The 20,361-nt window shown below is 39.3% G+C and overlaps 1 protein-coding gene and 1 long non-coding RNA gene across 20 annotated transcripts in view; one reads left to right on the top strand and one right to left on the bottom strand.

The window, feature by feature from the left end:
- Positions 1-20,361, top strand: part of Wnt6 (Wnt oncogene analog 6) — a 144,941-nt gene that overhangs the window by 55,354 nt on the left and 69,226 nt on the right. The gene's annotated exons all lie outside the window — the stretch shown is intronic.
- Positions 1,512-2,273, bottom strand: LOC141393416 (uncharacterized). The gene is made up of 2 exons (XR_012410089.1): positions 2,003-2,273; positions 1,512-1,920 (listed from the first exon to the last, which is right to left on the bottom strand). It is a non-coding gene; the product is annotated as an uncharacterized lncRNA (long non-coding RNA).

Below are 20,361 nucleotides of genomic sequence, written 5' to 3'. Positions count from 1 at the left end.
TACCTTGCTGGTCTCTACAGGAGGATGTGCCAGTTCCAAAGCCTTCAGTTTGATGTTTCACTCTTAGGTAGAATTTTCGAACTTTATTCTGTCTCCTGTACATCTCGATTTGTTCACACTCCCGCATTTCCATCTCTCTCATTTTCCGGCGAAAATACGTTTCTCCTCTCTCCTTTTCTGCAGATACCTCTCTCGTGCGCTACGCGTTGCTATTGACTGTAAAGTAACACTATATGCCGCATTTTTCTCTTCGGTAGCAGCACGACACTCCTGGTCATACCATGGATTCCTTGTTGGAGGGCTCTGGTATTCAAGTACTGATTTTGCCGCTGTTTGCATGGAGTGGGCCATGTTTTGCCATTGTCCTGACATGTTATCGGGCCGAGGAGTACTTTGATTAAGCAGTTGGGCCAGTTGAGTGGAATATGCTGTGGCTATCTGTTGTGATTGCAGCTTACCGATGTCCAACTTCCGTGTTGTGTCTGTTCGAACTATGTTTGCTACGTTTAATCTGGTACGTATCGTTGCTGCAACAAGGTAGTGGTCCGAGTCTATGTTTGCACTTCGGAACGATCGTACATCCAACACGCTTGATGCATGTCTTGCATCTATCACAACGTGATCCATTTGATTTCTTGTTCTTTGATCTGGCGACAGCCAGGTGCCCTTATGAATATCGAGATGCTTAAATCTGGTACTGCTAACTACCATGTTTCTTGCAGCTGCAAAGCCTATCAGCCTCTTACCATTGTCAGATGTTTCGCTGTGGAGACTGAATTTCCCGACAGTTGGGCCAAAGATATTCTCCTTTCCAATTTTGGCATTAAAATCGCCTAGTGTAATTTTATTGTCATGGACAGGGCAACGGTCACAAGTTTCTTCTAAGCCCTCGTTAGATATATCTTTGGTCTGTTCGTCCTTGTCTTCAGTGGGAGCATGAGCGCAAATAAAGCTGATGTTGAAGAATTTTGCTTTTAATCGAATTGCAGCGAGTCTTTCATTCACTGAGGTGAAGCTGGATACCAGATGTTTTACCCTCCGACCAACTACAAATCCGCAACCAAACTCATGCTTTGTGTCATTGCAGCTACAATACAGTGCGTCACCTTTACGTGTTGTTGTGACGCCTTTTCCGTTCCATCGTATTTCCAGTATGGCAGTAATGTCGGCCTTGCACTTTTCAAGTACATCTGCCAATGCGTAAACTGCACCTTCTCTATAAAGAGCGCGAACATTCCAGGTGCAGATTCGCAGATCATGGTCCCTAAAACGTTGGCGGGGTTCGCCAACTTTAGAGGCGTTTGTTTTTGATCATTTATGAATCATCCAATAGTCAACTCAATAACTGATAGCATATGGATTGTTTATGTGAGACAAAATCCTTTTCCCAATTACTATAACCACTACATTCTAATTATCTTCGTGGTGGTCCTTAATTTCACATTACGATTGATTGATCATAGAAAGCTTTCAAAATCTCAAAAGGTACCACCACAAAAACAAGAAGAAGATACAGAAAAACCAAACCACAACTATATTGAAATTTATTATCTACAATTAGATTTTTAATTAAATGCGCACATTTCCGCTTATTGCCAGCAATGATCAGCAACATCATTATGATCGTCGACGTCATTTGATGGGGGGACTTGTTTTGATCGATTTGTTGGTTATTGGTATTATGCCAGCCGTGTTGGCTGGCTGTCCACAACGTTGGTCATTACAAATCAACCTGAAATAGATCAAGACCTCCTTTGTTTCCTCCGCTCGTTCGTTCGTACTTTTGGCCATGGTTGAAAGATGGCAGCATCCCATTTTCCGAGCCAAACACAAAGGTAACACCAGTCAATGCCAATTGTTTTTTGTTTTGATTTTGCCACACTTTGATCGTGTGTTCCACCAGCACCGGTTCAACCATGCCTGTTGACCAATCACAAATTGGGAGAGAAAAAAAACTATTTATCAGCCCACAATGATTTCATTGATGCGATAGAAAACATACCCTCCGCAAATAATTCATTCAAGAAAATTCGAAAGTTTTCCTTTTTCTTCCCCTTAGAGAACGGAAACTGGGTCTGTCCATGTGCGGGTAAATGCTAATTTGTGGCGATTCTTTTCATTCCTTTTTATAATTTGTTAAATTTTTCTCTCTCCGCCTGCCTTGTTTTCTTTGCTTCTTTTAACAACAAATGGTGTCATTTCGCAAAATGTTGCCAAATAAATAACAATTTTGGTGTACTGCACAGTTTCTTGGTTTGTTGATGGCGGTGATCATAGTGGATGTAGTCCAATTCTTTGGTGGCAACTATCATCTACTGATGAAAAATGAAAAAAACACAGTTTGCCCATATCTGTGGTGATGACATAAATCAGCATGAAAAAATGCAATTAAGATGTTTTGTGTGCAATGCGCTCTGTAAATGCTCTAGACTCTCTGATCAGTTGGAGATCTGTAAGCAAGCCCATATGTTTTTTTTTTGCGTTAAGTTTTTCGCATAAAAATTAGGTCTCTCCACAGTCGCAAAATATCTAATTGTGAAAAATCAAGATAATGAACCAAATAGTACGTCATACGTGCTGCCCAACAGCGAAATGGTGAATGAGGTCGTACTACGAGGGGTGGTTGGGAAAATTTCTGAAATACAAAATCATATAGAACAAGGATTGGGAATATTGTTGAAATTAAAATAATTGAAACGATTGAATGTGAATCGATTTTCCAACCCTCATTTTTAAGGATCTTGACATGCAAATTAAGGTATATGATTTAAAACGAGGAAAACGTCAAAATTAATTTAGCAAAGACGAAGGGCATGGAAGATACCAAGGCACGGTCCTGACCGGCTTTAACATGGCAAAGCCCAGAATTTATCTTGGTCCCTCTTTCATCTCAAGTGGACTGACCTCCTCGTGGTGTCACCTGGGGAACTGCCTTTAACACCCGTTAAAGGTAGTGATCTAACAGTTGCCGCGCGTTCACCCATAAGAATTTTAAAAACTTGGGTTTGGGCGTCGGGTTGTAACCCTTCCCTAGACAAAACAAACTTCTATAAAAAACGAAGGAAAAGAAAAACAAACCCCTCTAAACTTGACGAACACCGCAAACGTTTTAAGAACCATGATCTGCGAATCTGCACCTGGAATGTTCGCACTCTTTATAGAGAAGTTGCAGTTTACGCATTGGCAGATGTACTTGAAAAGTACAAGGCCGACATTACTGCCATACAGGAAATACGATGGAACGGGAAAGGCGTCACAACAACACCTAAAGGTGACGCACTGTATTATAGCAGACATGACACAAAGCATGAGTTTGGTTGCGGATTTGTAGTTGGTCGGAGGTTAAAGCATCTGGTCTCCAGCTTCACCCCAGTGTATGAAAGTCTCGCTGCAATTCGATTAAAAGCAAAATTCTTCAACATCAGCTTTATTTGCGCTCATGCTCCCACTGAAGACAAGGACGAACAGACCAAAGGTATATTTTGCTTAGAAGAAACTTATGACCGTTGCCCTGCCCATGACATTAATATTATACTAGGCGATTTTAATGCCAAAATTGGAAAGGAGAATATCTTTGGCCCAACAGTTGGGAAATTCAGTCTCCACATTGAAACATCTGACAATGATATGAGGCTGATAGCCTTTGCAGCTGCAAAAAACATGGTATTTAGCAGTACCAGATTTAATCATCTCGATATGCATAAGGCACCTGGTTGTCTCCAGATCAAAGAACAATAAATCAAATTGATCGCGTTGTGATAGATGGAAGACATGCATTGAGCGTGTTGGATGTACGATCGTTCTGAGGTGCAAAGATAGACTCGGACCATTACCTTGTTGCAGCAAAGGTACGTACCAGATTAAACGTAGCAAACAAAGTGCGAAGAGACACAACACGGAAGTTGGACATCGGTAAGCTGCAATCACAACAAATAACCACAGCATATTCCACTCAACTGGACCAACTGCTTAATCAAAGCACTCCTCGTCCCGATAACATATCAGGACAATGGCAAAACATTGCCCACTCCATGCAAACAGCCGCAAAATCAGTACTTGGATACCAGAGACCTCCACCAAGGAATCCATGGTATGACCAGGATTACCGTGCTGCTACCGAAGAGAAAATTGCGGCATATAGGGCTACTTTACAATCAGTAGCAACTCGTAGCGCACGAGAGAGGTATCGGGAGAAAAGTAGAGGGGAGAAACGTCTTTTCCGCAGGAAAAAGAGAGAGACGGAAAAGCGGGAATGTGAACAAATCGAGATGTACAGGAGACAGAATGAAGTCCGAAAATTCTACCAAAGAGTAAAACATCAAACATCCTGTAGAGACCAGCAAGGTAATCTGGTAGCTGATACTGATAGTGTGCTAAGGATAGGAAAAGAGCATTTTTCCAAACTGTTGGCAGAAGCAAAGTCGATGTAGATACCACAGATCCAATCCCAGAAGATGGTATTGAATGTATACCACCCGGCCAAGATGAGGTAATGACAGCAATAAACCAGCAGGAGCTGATGGCCTACCAGTCGAGCTGTTTAAAACCGGAGGCGACACGCTGATAAGGTGTATGCATCAGCAAGTTAGCTCCATCTGCCAGGAAGAACGAGTACCCGACGATTGGAACCTGAGTATCCTGTGTCCCGTCCACAAGAAAGGAGATAAGACTGTACGTTCCAACTATAGGGGCATAAGTCTTCTCCCTATCGCCTACAAGATAGTGCCAGGGATATTGTGCGAACGACTAAAGCCCATGGTCAACGAAAAAATTGGACCGTACCAATGCGGTTTTAGACCAAGCAAGTCCACCATTGACCAGATATTTACCTTGCGTCAACTCCTAGAAAAGACCCAAGAGATGCAGATCGGCTCCTAGCACCTTTTTGTCGAATATAAAGCATACTTCGAAAGCCAGCTACGTTCGAAGGTATTCGAAGTTATGTCTGAATTTGGTATCCCAGCAAAACTCATTCGGCTTTGTAAAATGACTCTAACTGACACAAGATCTTCGGAAAGAACCTCTCCGAAGAGTTTTGTACCAAAAGAGGTTTCAGGCAAGAAGACAGCCTTTCGTGTGATATTTCAACATCCGGCTAGAAAAGGTTATACTAGAGGCAAACTTCAAAAAACGTCAAAAGCCACATGTTCCTTGCTTATGCTGATGATATGGAAATCATGGGACGATCAGTAAAAGAAGTAACCGATACCTTTATGAAGGTCGAAGGAGAATCTGCTAAAGTGGGTCTGGCGGTAAACGGCGAGAATACCTAGTTGATGGTGTCGACGCGCAATGCGTCCATTAAGATCGGACTAACTGTTGAAGTTGTTTCCTATAATTTTGAGGTAGTAAAAGACTTCGTATACCTCGGCACCGCCGTAAACACAACAAACGACATCAGTTGTGAAATAAAAAGAAGAATTGTTTTGGCCTTCAAAAACAAAGCCACAACTCGTCAAACCAAAATAACGCCTTACAAAACACTGATACTACCCGTGCTGATGTATTGTTCCGAAGCCTGGGTACTTGCGCCAGCCGATAAGGCAGTGCTTGACGTGTTTGAGAGAAAAATTCTTCGAAAGATCTACGGACCAATCGAATGAACCACGAGCTGTATCTGCTGTACAACGACATCAATATAGTTAAACGTATCGAGATGCAGCGATTGCGTTGGCTAGGCCATATAATAAGAATGAGCGATGATGAACCCGCTAAAAAGGCGTATAAATTCGGGCCACATGGCGGTGCACGCAGACTTGGCAGGCCAAGGAATAGATGGCGCAAACAAGTGGATGAAGAGATTACAAGGTGCGGTATTCCAGAAAGCGAAACACTAAACCGAGGGAATTGGAGATCTTTTCTTAGTACGGTCTATGGAACAAATGTTCTGTAATGGGCCAGCTAAGTAAGTATGTAAGTAAAGACCATCACCACAGTGACATCCTTCTGTTATACGAACACATAATTGGTTCTAGTATTAGATACGGACAATTAATATAAAGACTAAGCTGGAGTGTAGGTAGTATATGAGGTAGCACACAAAAATCAATTAAAGTTTTTTTGGAAAGTGGTAGTAAGAGGTCGCTTCTGTCATTATCATATACAAAAACCTTCTGCTCACACCGGTTTCGTTTATTGTATACCTTGCATTTGTATCTGGAGCACATTGCTAAATTCTTCTGTTTTTTTTCTTCCATCTTCTTAACTCAACATTGTCGATGATACATTGACTATCTCAAAATTAATTTCAAACTTTGACAATTGCATTTTATTGTTGTTACCATCTACCTAACTTTACCGGCTTTTAAGAGGATAATATCTGAGCCAATAGGGTACAATTTAATGGTAAAAAATACTACCACTTTAATCGACCCTCGTCACATCAAAAACTATAACATTTACACTTGAATCTTGGGTACGAAATTAACAGATTATAGAAATGAAATTACAATTGAAATTCATCAACATGAGTTGTGAGCGGAGTTACAGTCGAACAGCAACTACAATAACAGCTATCAGAAAAACGTTTGATGAATATCAATTACTGTAAATCGCACTTCCAGAACAACAGCATCGCGACTGCTGTCATCGAAATTGACATTTGCCACATAGAATGGTGGTATTTATTTCATATTGCCATTTGCCACTAATTGACATGTGCGCAAGATTGTTGCTGTCACAAAAATACCCATATTGTTGTTATTAATATGGGTTAGTTAGAATTCCAAGGAATTCTTAAGCATTCGAAAGTATTTCAGTTATGGCATTTATATCCGGTTGCAGGAATTTGATTTGAAATTTCAAGAAATTGTAATTGTTGCATTTAGTTACATTTGCAAATACTTTCCCTCCATTAGGAACATTTGTTCCATAAGCCGAACTAAGAATACATTTCAAATCACTCCGGTAGTATCATTGGTATTTCAAGCTTTTATATACAATGTATGTATGTATGTATTTTTTGGTCTTTTAACTACATACGTACGTCAATGTAAGTATATAAAGGGTGTTTTTTTAAGCCCGATAGAACTTGAAATTGTAAAAAATAACACAAAAATTAAATTGTAATCAAAAAAATTTTTTTTTTATTCGAAAGATCAATACGTTACATTAACATTTGAAAATGATTTCGGGCATATGGGCACCGCGGCTGTTCTTGACGAAGTGCATTCTGGACGTCCAATTTTTGGCCACTTTTTCGAGCACTGCTAGCCGTATGTCACGAATAACACGAACAATGCTGGCCTCCAAGGCATCAATTATTGCTGGTTTATCAGCATAAACCAGTGACTTCACGTAGCCCCACAGGAAATAATCGAGAGGTGTCAAATCGCACGACCTTGGAGGCCAATTGACAGGTCCAATTCTCGAAATCAACTTATCGCCAAATTTTGATTTCAAAAAGTCGATGGTTGCGTTCGCCGTATGGCACGTAGCGCCATCCTGTTGAAACCACATCTCCTCCGGATCAATGTCATCCATATTTTCAAACAAAAAATCATTGATCATGGTGCGGTAACAATCTCCAATAACCGTAACGCGAGCTCCGGCCTCATTTTTGAAGAAATAAGGTCCGATGATGCCACCAGCGTGAAAACCGCACCATACGGTGCATTTTTCTGGATGAAATGGAGTCTGTAGGGTATCTTGTGGATTGGTCTCACTCCATATGCGGCAATTTTGCTTATTAACAAACCCGTTAAGCCAAAAATGCGCCTCATCGTGAACACAATTTTGCGATAAAACAAACGCCATACAAATGACGAAGTCGTCTATAAGTTGCGCGAATCGACGACTGATTTTCAAAGTAAATTTGGCTAATTTCGTAGCGTTGTTCAAGCGTGAGTCTATTCATGATGATTTGTCAGAGTATACTGAAACAAATAAAAAAAAGTTTCATCAAAATTTAATTTTTGTGTTACTTTTTACAATTTAAAGTTCTATCTAGCTTAAAAAACCACCCTTTATTTTAATGTTCCCACAACATCCACAAAGAGACAAGGGAGACTTCTCTCATATCAATGAGTGCACGCCGATTGGCTCAATGAAAATGTTGATGTTCTAGCCAGAGATCGAACCGCAGACCTTCTGAGTACAAGGCGGAAGTGCTTATCACTGCGCCACGGTTTAAGAATATAGTTATTATATGTAATATGGTTTTCTCATCGGCTGAGTTAAGTTCAGGTTCGCCATAAATATCCTTCAAAGACCAGTTAAAAGACTAGTTTCTCCCTAATTGGTAATTCGTATTATTATAGATTAAATTCGTACCATTTCATTATTAATTCGTGAATTTCATTTGTAATTCGAGATCTGCCCACCAGCACCTGTTGCATTTCTTCATCCTATACGTGACCTTACTTTCACAAGGTTATAAACAGTCAATACTTTCGTTTAGGATTGGCTCCTTCCAGATCCTCAGTATGCTGTCTGTGTCAGTTACCAGATTTCAAGGTCAAATGTTTTAACTCTGGCAAAATGTTCGGGCTTCATTCTGGCTCCTAAACATTTCGAGCTTCTCACGCTCACGTTTTTCCGGCTATTTGCATTTTTCTTCTAAAAATATACTTCTCCAATTTCTACTTCGCTCAAATTCGCTCGAATTCCAGTCGCGAGTAAAACTCTTCTCGAATTCGAGAAACTTGCCTCCTCTCCACCACCAAACCAACCACTCCCAACAAAAAAAAAATGCCAACTCCCCCCAAATTTTCACTCGAGAGTAAATCGGAGCTCTGCTACTGACGGAACTTAACCTGTATTGACCTGTATGCCGCGTTTTTCACTTCAGTAGCCTCACCACATTCCTGATCCTACCATGGATTTTAAGATGGTGGTTTTTGGTACACAACTATAGGTTTTTGCCGGCCGGCAGTTTAAAGAGAGTTTTTCGGGCTTACTTCGTTATCGGATCTTACCTCATGAAGCATGCAGCATGTAGAATCAAAGATATCGTCTCAATTTTAGCACTTAAATCTCCTAGAACAATCCTAATGCAATGATCTGAGTAGCGATCACCTGTACCCTCTAGGCGTTAGTAGTATATGTCCTTGGTCTGTTCCTCTTTCATTGGTCTAGACTTTGGTGCAGCTGAGACTGATGCTAAAGGAATTTATTTTAATATGGATTGTGGCAGTTCTCTCATCCACCGTATTGAATGGGGAAACCAGGTTTTTAAGTCTTGGATTTATCATAATTCCAACACCTAACACAGTGCTTAATCGTTTCTGAACTTTACGTCGGTTAGTATCTGCTCATCTATAGAGACTCCCTTCAAGTAGTCTATAAAGATACCCTGCTATAAAGACTCTTTCGGCTAGGTCTATAAAGACTATCTTCAGCTTGGCTATGAAGACTACGTAGATCGGCTATAAACACTGTTTTTAGCTTGTCTATAAATACTACCCTTAGTTCGAAACTCCATTCACCTCGTCTAAAACCACTTTCTTCAGCTCGTCTTTATAAACTCCATTCAGCTCGTCTATAGACATTATCTTCAGCTCGTCTATAAGTCAGTCTATTAATACCGTCCTCTGGTATTCGTTGAAGACTCCCTCCAGCTCGTCTATAAAGACTCCCTAAAGCTCGTCTATAAAGACTCCCTCCAGGTCGTCTATAAAGAATCCCTTCCACTCGTTTATAAAGACTCCCTTCAGCTCGTCTATAAAGACTCGCTTCAGCTCGCCTCGACTCCCTTCAGCTCGTCTATAAAGACTCCCTTCAGCTCGTCTATAAACACTCCCTTCAGCTCGTCTATAAATACACCCTTCAACTCGTCTATGAAGACTCCCTTCCACTCGTCTATAAAGACTCCCTTCAACTCGTCTATAAAGACTCCCTGCAGCTCGTCTATAAAGACTACCTCCAGCTCGTCTATAAAGACTCCCTCCAGCTCGTCTATAAAGACTCCCTCCAGCTCGTCTATAAAGACTCCCTCCAGCTCGTCTATAAAGACTCCCTCCAGCTCGTCTATAAAGACTCCCTCCAGCTCGTCTATAAAGACTCCCTCCAGCTCGTCTATAACGACCCCTCCAGCTCGTCTATAAAGACTCCATTCAGCTCGCCTAAAAACACTTTCTTCAGCTCGTCTAGAAACACTTTCTTCAGCTCGTCTATAAAAACTCCATTCAGTTCGTATATAGACACTTTCTTCAGCTCTTCTATAAGTCAGTATATTAATACTGTCCTCTGGTATTCTTTGAAAACTCCCTCCTGCTCGTCTATAAAGACTCCCTCCTGCTCGTCAATAAAGACTCCCTCCTGCTCGTCTATAAAGTCTACCTCCAGCTCGTCTATAAAGACTCCCTCCAGCTCGTCTATAAAGACTCCCTCCAGCTCGTCTATAAAGACTCCCTCCAGCTCGTCTATAAAGACTCCCTCTAGCTCGTCCATAAAGACTACCTCCAGCTAGTCTATAAAGACTCCCTCCAGCTAGTCTATAAAGACTCCCTCCAGCTCGTCTATAAAGACTCCCTCCAGCTCGTCTATAAAGACTCCCTCCAGCTCGTCTATAAAGACTCCCTCCAGCTGTTCTATAAAGACTCCCTCCAGCTCGTCTAGAAACACTATAAAAACTCCATTTAGCTCGTATATAGACACTTTCTTCAGCTCTTCTATAAGTCAGTATATTAATACTGTCCTCTGGTATTCTTTGAAAACTTCCTCCAGCTCGTCTATAAAGACTCCCTCCAGCTCGTCTATAAATACTACCTCCAGCTCGTCCATAAAGACTTCTCCAGCTCGTCTAGAAAGACTACCTCCAGCTAGTCTATAAATACTCCCTCCAGCTCGTCTATAAAGACTACCTCCAGCTAGTCTATAAAGACTCCCTCCAGCTCGTCTATAAAGACTCCCTCCAGCTCGTCTATAAAGACTCCCTCCAGCTCGTCTATAAAGACTACCCTCAGCTCGTATATAAAGACTCCTCTCAGCTCATCTAAAAGGCTCATTTGAGCTTGTCTTCAGACTAGTATCAGCGCGTCTATACAGACTTTCTTCAGCTCGTTCATAAAGACTCGTTTGATCTTGTCTATAAAGATATATATAAAACCCCCTTTTATGATTGCTCAATAATTGTCCTGAGTTGCTGTCCTGAGTAATTGACTCAATCAAAAGAGACCTCTTAGTATTCAAAGAACCCCCTCGAAATGATATCACTGGCAACATCAAAATCTAATCTCTAGGCAACGATGGCGTCAGAAATTCGAAAGCTAAATGTCGCCAACGAAAAAAATACCTGTAAAGACATCCGACATAATTGCCACAGACACAATGGGCCCAATGCCAGGCAGCCAGCAAGGCAGCCACCAAAAAAACTGAAGAAGTCACGGCAATAGTCACCACCACATAACAAATAAAAGATATCTACAGAAAACAAAACCAATTGGTTGTTTCTTTTGAAGATTTACGGTAAAGTAAAATATTAAAGGTTAGTTGAGGGGCCAGGGACTCAGACTTCCTGTCTTAATGTCACACCTATATTATTTCTGGGGCACACAATATTAGAAATACTATAGAATTTGTGTGCGTAACATCGCCTCAGTGTTGATACATGGCCAAATGGTCATGATCAAGTTGAGGGACAATGTAAATGTTAAGAGCAATATGATGAGACCTGTGGTGGACGGTGGTACCGATGGGAATATAGAATTATGAAAATATTAAAAAAGGCATTTTGAAACACAAGAGTTTAAGGCTAAAACACATTATTTCCTAAGAATTCTTTGCCTATTTCTGAAATGTCTTTATGAAGTTTGAAGACAAAATAGACCATGGGGTCTACCAGTGAAGTAGCTGTCAATTTTTACTAAAGTTCCTTTTTATAATTAATATTGCCAAAAGGTTGTTTCGAACCACTGTCTACAGTATCTTATAATATTGCCAATGTTCGTTCCTCTGTCCATGTGTTAAGTATTTTTTGAAAAATTGTCCCATAATTATTTATTTTGAACAAAAATACGAAAAATATTGCACAATTTTAATTAAGAATCACGTGAAGGCGTGCCTATGCTACTGCAACATAACATTTTAATATTATACATGTACGGGTATGTACGTGCGTGTGTAATTGTTTTTGTATCTATTGTAATTTGTATTTTTTGACATGTTGAGTACATTTAAATTATCATCAAATCTATCATCATCAGCAGCATAATTAACAATATAATTATCACGGTCTAGCCACTGATCATGTTGATTATCATGAACACGATCGGTGAGATTGTTATCGGTTTTTCTAGTTGTTGATGTTGGCTCAAGCAGAAAAACGTCATTGGTATAACAACAAGAGAGATGGTAATGTAGCCAAACAGACAAACAGAACAAAAAACGAATTGCTCGACGAATGCAACGCCAAAATGATCAACGTGTCATTTTGAGTGATCGTGCCAAAGTGTGGACATTATAATTAACGCAAAATGCAGACAAGCGGAAATGTTCACATTCTCATGGTTTTCATCATCATACTCAGCAGCATCTGGCAATGAATGGTGTGTCGGAGTGGTGTTGGCGGTGATGGTCTAGGGATCTATGCTTTCCCTTCACCCTTTCCGCCAACAACCATTATTTGCTTAGTTATCAGGTTATTGTGTAAAAGGTAAACTAGGACTGTCAGTGCAGTGCATTTGTACAACCTGAAGGAAGATTTGCCTTGTTGTAGGTAAGCAGTCCGTCCCATCAGCGACAAAAACGAATTGTTCATTTTCCTGCCTGGAGTAGGATGGCCTGCATTAGTTACACTTGTTAATCGAATGGCGCTTTAGAAGATAAACTAAAATTGTTTGCTTGCCGTCAGTCCTGGTTTGTGTGCCCGAAGCAGGGTTCTTTTTTAGAATTAGTGGTGCCACGTTGGCTGTTTACATTTTGCATTGCTGGCTACATTGTTGTCATTTTACGGTTAATTTTCATTTACCCTATTAGCCCTGCTTTTCTTGGTTTAAGGTAATCCTCTGGAGCTGAGCTAGTCAAAGTTTTACATGAGACAATCTTAGCTTAATGTTGATTAATGTTGACGTTTATTCTTCATTCAAGGGAGAAACAAGAAGAAAAGGAGGCATAGTAGGCGATTGGCAGAGGAGAAGACAACCTGGATGAGGCCTTCATAGGCTATTCAAGAGGACAACCAGAAGAAGGTTTTTATAGGCAATAAGGCGGCTAGTATGGAACCTTGAAACATAGCCAGAAGAGGAGATTTGAAACGACAAGATGGGAACATGGGAAAATAGATTGGAGTCCTCAGAGACGATTTGAATGGAGTATTTATAGACGAGCTGAAGGGAGTCTTTATAGACGAGCTAAGGGGAGTCTTTATAAACGAGCTGAAGGGAGTCTTTATAAACGAGATGAAGGAAGTCCTTATAGACGAGATGAAGGGAGTCTTTATAGACGATCTGGAGAGAGTCTTTGTAGACGTGCTGGAGGGAGTCTTTATAGACGAGCTGAAGGAGGTCTTTATAGACGAGCTGAAGGGAGTCTTTATAGACGAGCTGAAGGTAGTCTTAATAGACGAGCTGAAGGAAGTCTTTAAAGACGAGATGAAGGAGGTCTTTATAGACGAGCTAAAAAGATTCGTTATAGACGTGCTGGATGGAGTCTTTATAGACGGGCTGAAGGAGGTCTTTATAGACGGGCTGAAGGAGGTCTTTATAGACGAGCTGAAGGGAGTCTTTATAGACGAGCTGAAGGCAGTCTGTATAGACGAGATGAAGGCAGTCTGTATAGACGAGATGAAGGTAGTCTTTATAGACGTGCTGGAGGGAGTCTTTATAGACGAGCTGAAGGAGGTCTTTATAGACGAGCTGAAGGGAGTCTTTATAGACGAGCTGAAGGTAGTCTTAATAGACGAGCTGAAGGAAGTCTTTAAAGACGAGATGAAGGCAGTCTTTATAGACGAGCTAAAAAGAGTCGTTATAGACGTGCTGGATGGAGTCTTTATAGACGAGCTGAAGGGAGACTTTATAGACGGGCTGAAGAAGGTCTTTATTGACGAGCTGAAGGGAGTCTTTATAGACGAGCTGAAGGCAGTCTGTATAGACGAGATGAAGGCAGTCTGTATAGACGAGATGAAGGTAGTCTTTATAGACGAGATGAAGGTAGTCTTTATAGACGAGCTGTAGGTGGTCTTTATAGATTAGCTGAAGGGAGTCTTTATAGACGAGCTGAAAGGAGTCGTTATAGACGAGCTGGATGGGGTCTTTATAGACAAGCTGAAGGGAGTCTTTATAGACGAGCTGAAAGGAGTCGTTATAGACGAGCTGGATGGGGTCTTTATAGACAAGCTGAAGGGAGTCTTTATAGACGAGCTGAAGGTAGTCTTTATAGACTAGCTGAAGGGAGTCTTTATAGACGAGCTGAAGGTGGGCTTTATAGACGAGCTGAGTGGAGTCTTTATAGACGAGCTGATGGTAGTCTTTATGGACGAGCTGAAGGGAGTCTTTATAGACGAGCTGAAGGGAGTCTTTATAGACGAGCTGAAGGTAGTCTTTATAGACGAGCTGAAGGGAGTCTTTATAGACGAGCTGAAGGAGGACTTTATAGACGAGCTGAAGGAGGTTTTATAGACGAGCTAAAGGGAGTATTTATAGACGAGCTGAAGGGAGTCTGTATAGATGAGCTGAAGGTAGTCTGTATAGACGAGCTGAAGGAGGTCTTTATAGACGAGCTGAAGGCAGTCTGTATAGACGAGCTGAAGGTAGTCTATATAGACGAGCTGAATGTAGTCTTTATAGACGAGCTGAAGGGAGTCTTTATAGAAGTGCTGAAGGTAGTCTGTATAGACGAGCTGAAGGTAGTCTTTATAGACTTGCTGAAGGTGATGTTTATAGACGAGCTGAAGGTGGCCTTTATAGACGAGCTGAACGGAGTCTTTATGGATAAGCTAGACAGAGTCTTTAAATACGAGTGGAAGGAGTTTTTACAAACGACTCGGAGGGAGTTTTTATAGACGACTCGGAGGGAGTCTTTATATACGATCGCAAGGAAGTCTTGTTCTTTTAAATATTTTGTGCAGCACCCATTGCTTAACTCATACCTGGATTTTTTAAAGATTTTTAGAAACACCCACTACTCAACTTAAACGTGGACTTTTTAAAGATTTTTAGAATTACCCACTACTCAACATAAACGTAGATTTTTTAAAGAATTTTAAGATCACTTATTATTCAACATAAACGTAGATTTTTTAAAGATTTTTAAGAGCACTTATTGTCCAACATAAACGTGTATTTTTTAAAGAGCACTTATTATTCAACATAAACTTGGATTTTTTAATGATTTTTAGGAGCACCCATTACTCAACATAAACGTGGATTTTTTAAAGATTTTTAGGAGCACCTATTATTCAACATAAACCTGGATTTTTTAAAGATTTTTAGGAACACCCATTACTCAAAATAATCGCGGATTTTTTAAAGATTTTACGAGCACCCATTACTCAACATAAACGTGGATTTTTTAAAGATTTTTAGGAGCACCCATTACTCAACATAATCGTGGATTTTTAAAGATTTTTAGGAGCACCCATTACTCAACATAATCGTGGATTTTTAAAGATTTTTAGGAGCTCAACATAAACGTGGATTTTTTAAAGACTTTTAGGAGCATCCATTGCTCAACATAAACGTGGATTTTTTAAAGATTTTTAGGAGCATCCATTGTTCAACATAAACTTGGATTTTTTAAAGATTTTTAGGAGCATCCATTGTTCAACATAAACTTGGATTTTTTAAAGATTTTTAGGAGCACCCATTACTTAACATAAACGTTGATTTTTTAAAGATTTTTAGGAGCATCCATTGCTCAACATAAACGTGGATTTTTTTTAAGATTTTTAGGAGCACCCATTACTCAACATAAACGAGGATTTTTTTAAGATTTTTAGGAGCACCCATTACTCAACATAAACGTGGATTTTTTAAAGATTTTTAGGAGCACCCATTACTCAACATAAACGAGGATTTTTTAAAGATTTTTAGGAGCACCCATTACTCAACATAAACGTGGATTTTTTAAAGATTTTTAGGAGCACCCATTACTCAACATAAACGAGGATTTTTTAAAGATTTTTAGGAGCACCCATTACTCAACATAAACGTCGATTTTTTAAGGATTTTTAGGAGCACCCATTACTCAACATAAACGTGGATTTTTTAAAGATTTTTAGGAGCACCCATTACTCAACATAAACGTGGATTTTTTTAAAGATTTTTAGGAGCACCCATTACTCAACATAAACGTGGATTTTTTAAAGATTTTTAGGAGCACCCATTACTCAACATAAACGTGGATTTTTTAAAGATTTTTAGGAGCACCCATTACTCAACATAAACGTGGATTTCTTAAAGATTTTTAGGAGCACCCATTACTCAACATAAACGTGGATTTTTTAAAGATTTTTAGGAGCACCCATTACTCAACATAAACGTGGATTTTTTTAAGATTTGTAGGAGCACCCATTACTCAACATAAACGAGGATTTTTTTAAGATTTTTAGGAGCACCCATTACTCAACATAAACGTGGATTTTTTTAAGATTTTTAGGAGCACCCATTACTCAACATAAACGAGGATTTTTTTTAAGATTTTTAGGAGCACCCATTACTCAACATAAACGAGGATTTTTTTAAGATTTTTAGGAGCACCCATTACTCAACATAAACGAGGATTTTTTTAAGATTTTTAGGAGCACCCATTACTCAACATAAACGAGGATTTTTTTAAGATTTTTAGGAGCACCCATTACTCAACATAAACGTGGATTTTTTAAAGATTTTTAGGAGCACCCATTACTCAACATAAACGCGGATTTTTTAAAGATTTTTAGGAGCACCCATTACTCAACATAAACGTGGATTTTTTAAAGATTTTTAGGAGCACCCATTACTCAACATAAACGTGGATTTTTTAAAGATTTTTAGGAGCACCCATTACTCAACATAAACGTGGATTTTTTAAAGATTTTTAGGAGCACCCATTACTCAACATAAACGTGGATTTTTTAAAGATTTTTAGGAGCACCCATTACTCAACATAAACGTGGATTTTTTAAAGATTTTTAGGAGCACCCATTACTCAACATAAACGTGGATTTTTTAAAGATTTTTAGGAGCACCCATTACTCAACATAAACGTGGATTTTTTAAAGATTTTTAGGAGCACCCATTACTCAACATAAACGTGGATGTAAAATAGGATCGAACTGCGCCCTTGCGCATCGCCGCTGCAGTGTTTTGTTTCAAAACACTTTGTCTAATGTGACGTATGAGTAATGTAATGTCAGTATTACTAATTCGCCCACAGAACCGAGGAGAAATTTTGAATTTCTAAAACACTTCTATCGCAAATTTAAATATTAGCTTTCGCATTTGTCTGATCCTCTAAGAACTTACCGCCACCATCACTTACCTAAAAGAATGTCAATAAAGTTTTTATTTATGTACCGCAGCAGGCTAGCCGTATGGCTGTCCAGGCAGCAACAACAAATAGTTGACATTTGTCATTGCTAGTTGTTTACTTTTCTCACGCCTTTTTTGTAGAAGAGAGAGTGAGTCGCTCACCCAAAAGAAGAAGAAGACCTAAACGTACTTCCAACTTTAATAACTGAGTCTAATTGGGAATTTTTTCATTAACAATGTCGAAAACATATATTTTGTCATTGTTGTTGGTGTTATTTATTTTGTTTGCCTATTTGCCTTTTGGGTTTTTGTTGTATTTCGGACTTGTGACGTTGAATGATTTTCCAGTATAGTCACGTTTTTGTTTAGAATAAAAATAAGCTGTAACGAATGTTGATCGGGTAACTAACCATGTAACTAACTTTTGCAATGACGAAGGTAATGATGATGATGACGACGGTGCCATGCGAAAAAAGGGCTAACAATGTGGTCATCATCCACTTGGGATGGTTAAGGATAATAAGAGGAAGAGATAAAGTGTTGGCGGTAACTTTGGTGTGGGTGAAATTTTGCAATATTTGAACTGAATCTATGCGAAGATTAACGACTGTTAATGAAGTTTGGGAGGTACAGTTCCCTATTTTGCCCAAGCATTTTTATAATTTTTATACAAAAGTGAGTTTTTACAAACGATCAAAATTTCTACTAAAGAAACATTTATCAGTCTTTATTAAACAAAACTTTGGCGGTTCTTTAGACTATTGTTATTTTTATTTTATCACCAAGAATCTATAGAAACGTCCAAGAATATATAGATGTAGATTATTATTTTTTGCGGAATTTTGGATAAACTTATTCTTGAACTATGTACTGCGGATATATTTCTGTCGCCAAAACCAAACTGTTTTCACTGGTTTTTATGCATTTCCGTAAATATATCCGCTTTGTTGTAACTGACATCACACTGAAGGCTCTAGCTACCACTGACAAATGTAATGTTATCTTGTAAGAGTTCCGAACCTACGAACTTCTCTATTTTATTCGTTTTTTTTATTATTATTTATTAAATATGTCCTCCAACACATTCTTTATTAGGAACATAGTGTCACTTGCTTAACTTAACAATTCGAACATAATTTAATGAGACGTGAGAAACGCCAACCATTTCTGGTAGTTTCTTCTAAAATCGATCACAAGTGCCACCGATATGCAAATCAATAAATAGCTCCACCTCTCATTGCCATTTAACATTAGCGCCACACCGCATTAGGTATGCAAAAATAAAACTGACAGCGAACGAAGAACGGGACGTGGCGGTTGGTAAATAACATTCATAAATAAATGTAAATTAAGACAAGAATGTGAACGAACGTTAAAGCCAGCCACCACACTCAACGTTTGGCACAAGTCGCCTGTCAACGAAGTGGTTCAAAGTTTGTACTGCTGTTTTCTTTGCACCTTGTTTAGCTGTTAATAAATTAGGAAAATAAAGCTAACGCCAGGAACACCCACGAATGTTTCCATGATGAGAATAGTACTTTTTGGAAATTGGAAAATAATATTGACGAAGTTTGAAGCCAAGATTTGGATGTTTCGATTTCAGAAACCAGAACATTTATAATATGAAATAGAAGTTTTCAAAAAGGTAGTCGAAAATTAAGTTAATTAACAAATTTTCCCTAGGTTTCGCAATTCCATCAGAGTTTTCGGTGCCCGGACATAACTCCCAAAATGATTTTGGGCGTTATGTCAGCTGCGTTTTGCGGACAAAACACGCAAAAAATCGCGGATATAACTCCCAACGTTTTTTACTCTCAGCATTTATGCTAACGAGGGTATATAAACTTTCAAGCGGACTGCTCTCGAATCGCTTGGATTTTTTAAGTAGCAGCTTGTATTCACTGTCCCCTATACGACGGTACATGTTTCATCAGGCGCAAGTCCATACTTCCTGGGTAAATAGCCTGAAAATTGCAAAAAAAAAACTATGACACCGTGTGTAGTGGTTGGAGCGCAAGATAAATCTCGAACGAATCTACCGATTCGGTCCAAATTTTGGCCCTCGTAATATTTTGTCCAAACTTAATCTAAGTTCGAAGATAAGCCATATCGGTCCACTCCTTCAAGAACTTTCCCCACAAAAGTTCAAAAATTTTCGGGTAAATTGTGCGCAAGATATTTCCTTAAGGGAGTGACCGATTTGGTCCATACTTTACCCATCCTAATATATCTTCCAGATATAGATCAGGCTCGTATATGGACAATATTTGTTCACTCCTTCGGGTACCTCCCACACAAAAGTTTAGAATATTTCGCTAAAATGGTGTGCACGACAACTATCGGAGGCAGTTACCGAGTTGCTCCATATTTTGCACATCGTAATATCTCTACAAAACATAGATACGGTTCGAATATGGACTATATATATAAACCTCCTCGGGTACCTCCCACACAAAATTTCGGATAAGTTCACTATGAGACCTCCTCTCGAATCACATTCGCTACCACAATTACGGCGGTACATTTTTTTGTCAGGGGCAAGTCCTTACTTCTTGAGAAAACAGGCCGAAAGGAGTAAAAACCCATATGGCACTATATGTAGTGGCTGGAGAGCACGATAACTCCCGATTTGATCATCCGATTTGGTCCGAAATGTGACCGTCGTCATATTTTGTCCAAACTTAGTTTCAGTTCGAAGATGAGCAATACCGGTCCACAACTTCAGGCACGTCCCCCACAATATTTAAAAAAAAATTTCACTGGAATGTTATGCACGATAAATCTTGAACGGGGCAACCAAACTTTGGACCAAAATTCTGAAAAGACTCTAAATACATCTGTCCGTAGATGAAAGTTTTGATTCACATAGGCTGAGGGTATATTTGTCGGCAAAGCCGACTGATACTTTTTTACTTGTTTTTCTTAATTTCAAAATTATTTCTTTGCTTAATTTTGAAATTTATAGTTAAAAATA

The sequence above is a fragment of the Musca autumnalis genome, unplaced genomic scaffold, assembly GCF_047663935.1.
Source record: "Musca autumnalis isolate F117 unplaced genomic scaffold, ASM4766393v1 scaffold_2, whole genome shotgun sequence".
NCBI lineage: Eukaryota > Metazoa > Arthropoda > Insecta > Diptera > Muscidae > Musca > Musca autumnalis.
This window is presented reverse-complemented; position numbering and strand designations above follow the sequence as displayed.